The sequence below is a fragment of the Pundamilia nyererei genome, unplaced genomic scaffold, assembly GCF_000239375.1.
Source record: "Pundamilia nyererei isolate P.nyererei 1_Seehausen unplaced genomic scaffold, PunNye1.0 scaffold00021, whole genome shotgun sequence".
NCBI lineage: Eukaryota > Metazoa > Chordata > Actinopteri > Cichliformes > Cichlidae > Pundamilia > Pundamilia nyererei.
In genome coordinates, this window is record NW_005187422.1 from 293,303 (window position 1) to 299,737 (window position 6,435).

The 6,435-nt window shown below is 40.3% G+C and overlaps 1 protein-coding gene across 1 annotated transcript in view; it reads right to left on the minus strand.

Moving 5' to 3' along the window:
• Positions 1–1,862, minus strand: part of frmd4ba (FERM domain containing 4Ba) — a 41,286-nt gene extending 39,424 nt beyond the window's left edge. Inside the window, exon 1 of the mRNA XM_013909233.1 lies at positions 1,565–1,862. The gene's annotated coding sequence lies outside the window, so the exon portion shown is untranslated. The remainder of the gene's footprint in view (positions 1–1,564) is intronic.
• Between the last annotated feature and the right edge of the window lie 4,573 nt (positions 1,863–6,435).

A 6,435-nucleotide genomic window follows, 5' to 3' on the forward strand; every position in this document is an offset into this window, starting at 1 on the left:
GTTAGTTTTATGATATTTTGTCCGAATCTCGTGCCCTTGAAATACCTGATGTCCGCTTTTAAAAGTTTTCACAAGCTTGCTAAAGGAGCAAGCAAATTTTATACTTCTGTATAAAATTTGGAAGGATTGCTGTTTACATCATCATGTCACATGGCACTCTTTGATAGTAAGTTTGATCTCCCAGAGTGGAAGACATCACCTCTCAGACCAGTCTGGCAGGATTTCTGCTTGCTGAAAGTGCTGGGTTGCATGAACCTGCATGGTGACTGTATCACATAGTCTAACTGACAAATGTTATCATTCATACCTATGCATGATTAGATGCGTGGGAAAGAAAAAAATGCTGAAGAGCAACTTTTAACACAAAGCAGGTTCATTGAGGAGAGGTGAGAACACGTCTCTTCAATGACGTGCACCTGTGCAGCTTAGGTCACACTGCACAGGTGGACTTGACATGGTGTTTATTACTGTTTACCCTTTCAAAACCGGCCCTGTGGTTAAGGCTGTTAATGGACTCTAATGGGCAAATGACTCCTATGTGCCGAGGCAAGCGTTGGAATATTCTGCGACAGTTAATAGCTTTATTGAATCAGAAGCGCTGACCCCATTAAAAGCAGCTGAACACCCTAGACTAAAAGTCAACACAAAGCAGCGCTGCCTTTGCAGTTTGCCTCTGTATGTGAGTCAAAAGAGAAAGACAGGCAGCACATGTTGCACTCATGAGGCACAATTTCAATATAGTCACCTATACAAAGCAGCCCCGTGCCTTTGTTCTGTATCACTCACACACTTCCTGTCACTGGGTTTCCTCATGCCAGAGCTGTATCATCACAAATGAATTCCACTTTAAGAGAAGAGAAACTCTTGCCTTGACTTCTTTTCTTATATAGAGAGGCTCAGTTTAAAGTATTTTTGTTTTTCACCATCCACACACTTACACAATACACTCATATGAGACCCATACAGGATATCACGTGCTTGGATAACCATTGTTTGTTTTGGCCAGGAAACAGGATATTCACACACAGGAGAATGACCGGCTGACCACAGAGTACTTTAAGACTTTTGCATTTAAAAAAAAAAATGTTCACGAGTTCAGTTTTATGCTGACCTGACGGCGCACCACAATTGTTACTGACTGGGACACACTCATCATTGACAACGTCATAAACACACCAGCAAGTCACTCATGTTGACATGTCAACAGTTCAGCACCCAGCTGACACTGGGTCAGTAGTAGTCACGGAAAACGCAGGCGGGTTGCACAGTCATAGGATCCAGTCATAGTCACAGTCATAAGATTTGTGTTTTTAAACTTTTGCCACACAATATAGTTTTTCAAAGAGTTGATGAAGTGTTTAATTTACAAGCTTGGAGTATGGTGAAGAGCAAACATCTTGTCAGGTGTCACATGAGCACATACTGACAATCCAAGACAAACAAAACAAACGGTGTGGCTGCCAGAAAGCCTGTTACAGGTCCCCTCACACTGTGTTTACATTAGATTATTCCAGAAAAAAAACAAACGGTTCTAATGTTCCCGTACGAATGAAACCATTCTTACCGTATCTCTTTTGTTGTGATGTGATCGCTCCTACTTATTGTCTGTCCGCAGAGCGTCTGAGCGCACACCGGTCAGTTTGAAAGGACAAAAAAAAAACGCGCTCCTTATTAAAAGCGGGCGCTTCTTCACAATGAGACTTCTTGCTAAAATGAGGAGCCGCTTCAGAGGAAGTCGTGCTGAAAAGTCCAGGAGGAGAAGAGGCTGCTGCCTGCTCGGCATAGTAACCTTCTGTACCACACCACACACACGGCGAGTCCCATCCATTCACACTCCCCGCCTCCTGCCGGCTTCCTCCTCCTCTTCGCTACCTTCCACTGATGCCCTGATGGGGCAGATGAATTTCCCACTGCTGCTGTTGGGAGCCAATAGAGAGGCGCTCTCTGCTGCCCAAATCCACCATTGCTCAGCGGAAGAGACAATTAAAAACAAAACACTGTATCAGATTAAGCCCAAGATTAACTACTTTCAGTAATGGAGATTTAAAAAGCGATTCAGCAATTTATGTTCGTAAGACCGCTGTAATTTTAAATGTATTCCCTATTGCACCAGACTTAGCCAGTTTTAGTCCATTAGGCATAGTTAATCCCTTCGCACTGCGGTTGTACCTCCCCAATATATTTATGTTGTTGTTAACTGTGCACAATAGACACACAAATAGCAAGCAGCTTTTATGGCGATCATATGAGAGTTTTACCAGAAGTCAGAGAAGCGTTTTGTCGAAGTGGAATAAAGTGTTATACATTTCCCACAGCTCAGTTTTTACACGACGGAAAAATGAATGTGAGTTTTAGAAAAGGATCAGGGATGCAAAATGGCACACGACCAGCTAAATGCCTTCTCCAACCGATCCAAACAGGTTGCTGTACAAAACACATGACAAATCAATAAAACAATGACAACAACAACAATACTTTGGCGGTGAGAGCTGAAAAAGCTCCACAGCACCAGGTTTTCAGTAGATTTTGGGGACGGCCAGGTGCAACAACTTCTGATATAACCAATCATTCATTTTTATTTTGCTCATGTTTGCTCATGTTAGTTGCTCATGTCAAATGGAGCACCTGCAGTGCCAAATTCAAAGGGAAACCCTATCCAAACCCCAGTTTCCCACAGCTCCTCTCCTTGGAGCCTTTTAGCATGTTTTTACTCACTGTTTTGCTTTTCTGACAGAATGCTTTAATGCTTTGGTTCACTCTCATTCATCACATCATGTTTATCCATCTGACATCACAATATATTTGCAATACTGTGCAGGGAGTTGAGGTTAGATTGCAGGCCTGTAAGAACACCAGTGTATTATAGACTTTCCAGTGATCACAGGAAAGGAAAGGAGTGCCACACTGTTGTGCCTACATGAGGTTGGCTCAACAATAGGAAAGCTGAGTAATCCACAGAAACTCCAGGAGAAAGGAAATGGGAGGGATGAAACTGTCCATTTTATTATGAACCAGCTGAAGTACGTGCTGGTGTTGCTATAAGGTGACGTTCCCTTGGCTACCTCAGCCTTGTATATGCATGGAGGAGAGAACAAAAAAAAGGCCCTCATGTTTAAACGAAGGCGTGCTGTGCTACTGGAGCTAAATGCCCACCAAACCTAAATGAGTAACCCCAGGGACATCCCCAACCCCCCTCCTATTTGTGAGGATTTCTGCGAGCTTGTGATTAGGCTCACCCCAGTGCCATGTGTGCACCAAACCCCCCCCAAACCTCCTCACATGCACACCAAATCTCTGCTTGGCCTTGGCTCCCATTGAGATTAGCCCACTATTGTTCTGATGACACTTCAAATAAGCTGTACTCTCATTATGGTAATACAACAGCACCATTGTGTTACCCAGTTATTTAAAAAAGACAAAGAAAAACAGTAACAAAAAAATGTCCTATATGGAGTACAGAGGGAAAGCAGATACATGCAAAAAGAAAATGGAATAACCAAGACAATAAAAACCCTTATTTGCAGTACATGAACTCATTTTTACCTCACAGAAAACTGAAGATCTGAAAACTGAAAATGTATCTGTTTAAGCCAAATAAATGCGAAGCTGAAGTTAAACAACTGACAAGATGGGGAAACTCTCTAAAGAGGGCCTTAGTTTGTGCACAGGGAGGAAGCCATGGATTTTAAACACAAAGGGATTATGTTGTGCTCGTGGAACAGATGTTAGCACGTAGACAAGTCTACCCTCCTGAGAGTGGCCTCTGACTGACATACTGTCACACAGTTATTGGCCCATTGTTGGTGTGCATCCTGTCCTCTGGGTCTTTGGTTGCATTTTGCCCCCACCCCCTCCAGTAAAGCTTAACTCACCCAACACCAACCTTGACCTTGATGGGCTGCTAATGTCATCTTCCTTTATGTTCTGACAGACATTAACTCCGGCCAACTTCCAAGATCCTCTCCAAACAAACTCCACATGCTCATGAATAGGTTGATATGAACAAAGACTGGATGACAATAAGTAAAGTCAACAATAAACGAGCACTGACCCTCCCGTTCCCCTCTTTTAAACCTTCAAGCTGTTGTGCCGTGGTCCTGTGCCACCAGTTATCATTCTTCCTCACAGCTTGGCCTTTTCAGCGTGTCTTTAGTATTTTCCAGGTCAGGGTGAATTAATTAAGTGGGTTTTCACTAAATGAAACCCAACCCCCACATATTCTGTAAAAATGAAGGGCTTTTTAGTTTGTTGTTGTGGGGGAAAAAAGATCATAGAACACAGACACTGTGTATAGACAGTGAAGTTTAAATTTAAAGAACAATCAAAACCAGCCAAGAAAAAGAAAAACAAACCTTTTTGCATTTTTAAATATTATGGCTGTTTTTATTATATTCCTCAAACCATATTGATGATTTGCCAACATCTGCCACGTTCCTTTCTGCTAGCTGTTCAACGTTCATGGCAAACATGCAGTTTATAGGCTGTGTAATTATTTCTTTAGGGAAGGGGAGATGACTCTTTAGGGTAAAATTAGGCTTCCAGCAATCTCCATCCACAACACACAGGTAGATAATTTGAGTTGCTCCCTTATTTCCCGAGGCGTCACCACAGCTGACAGATCTCCAGTTTGATGTGGTACAGATTTTCTGTCCTTGCTGTCACACCGCTTCCATTTATCTAATCTTGGCACCAGTACTATGAGTATACTAGCTTGTGAGTCCATCACAGTACCAACACCGTGTTTGACTGTTGATATTGTGTTCTTTTTATGGAGTACTGTTTTTATAACAGACATAACGGGGCTCAAACCTTCAAAGACGGTCAGCTTCTGTCTTCTCAGTCCACAGAATATTTTCCCAAAAGTCTAGCGGATCATCAAGATGTTTGTTTTCCGGCAAATATAAGGCAAGTTCGTATTTTTTTTTGGTTTGTTTTTGTTCTTTTGTGAACTCCTGGATGGATTGTCAGTGCAGTCTTGGAGTAATTTTGTTATGTAACATTAACAGTTGTTTAATAATTTAACAAAGAAAGGCAATTACTTTTTCGCACAGGGTCAAATAGCTTTGGACAGCGTTTTACCCTTAACAAATGAAGTAATCCCTTAGACGCTGAATATTTACTTACTCAAGTTATCTTTGTTTAATATTATAATTTCTTTGGTGATCTGAAACATGTAAGTGTGACAAATGTGCATAAAAAACAAAACCCTGAGATATGAGGATGCCACTTTATGTAGCGATGTCCTAATGTATTTCTACCCCTTTATTAATGTCTTCTAGTGTATGTTTTTCAGGCTATCTATGTATTTGTATCAAGAAAGTCATGTTTTATATCTTGTATAGTTGCTCAGTGAGACTTAGTTTCTCTTTTAATTGAATTAGTTATTTAATTAATTATTTTACTTTTCTTTTATTTGGTTTTTATTTATATCTCATGTAATTTTATTTATAGTTCCAATGTACAGCACTTTGTGTCAGCTGTGGTTGTTTTAAAGTGCTTTATACATAAAGGTGATGATGATGATGATCATGTAGTAAAAACTAAAGGTAAGCCAGTATGGGATGGGTAATTTCCCTTGAAAAACATCTTTTTGCTTTTTCTTTGTCTTCTTGCCACAAAATCTCATGTGATCACATTGGCAGAGAATCGAAACCTTTTGCAGGTTTTTGAGATTATTAGGACGCAGCTGGAGAGATACTGACTCAACAGGAAGCCAAGTAAAGACAGAGCACTCACACTGACAGGACAAAATCACATGCTGTGTGTTATAATGTTGTTCAGCCCTATGTACAAATGTGTTCTTTTTCTAATTGTTTTCTTATCTAATGTGCAACACTAGATTTTTTTAAAATAAATTTTAACTTCAATCCAACAGCTGTACTGAGAGAAGCAGCATTCACACGCTGTTGCAGTGCCACTATGTGGACTAGATGTGTAATGCAAGCTTTAAATGTAGATCGGAGTTTATCAACCCAAAACACAAATCAGTTCCTATCACACACTTTCACTTCCAAAAACGTTGGCATGGTGCGCAAAATCTCACTTAAAACAGAATCCAATGATCTGCAAATTTTATAAACTCATATTTTATATTTTTAAAGAAACAGCTGGAGGAAAACTTTACTGTTAATCAGGTTAAGTGGAAACAGATCAGTAACATCACTGGATATAAAAAGAGCATCTTAGAGAGGCAGAGGTTATCAGAAGTAAAGATGGGCAAAGATTCACAAATCTGCAAAGAAAAAAACTGCAAAACAAATTGTGGAGCAATTTCAGAATAATGTTCCTCAATGTAAAACTTAAACAAAATCAAAAGGCCTTATCAGCAGCAGTACATAATATTCCAACAACTCTCCCTGTTAATCTTGAGAAATCTCTTTGTGCAATACCAAAAATCAACATTGGGGATCTTTGAGTTCTCAGGTGGCACTTTAT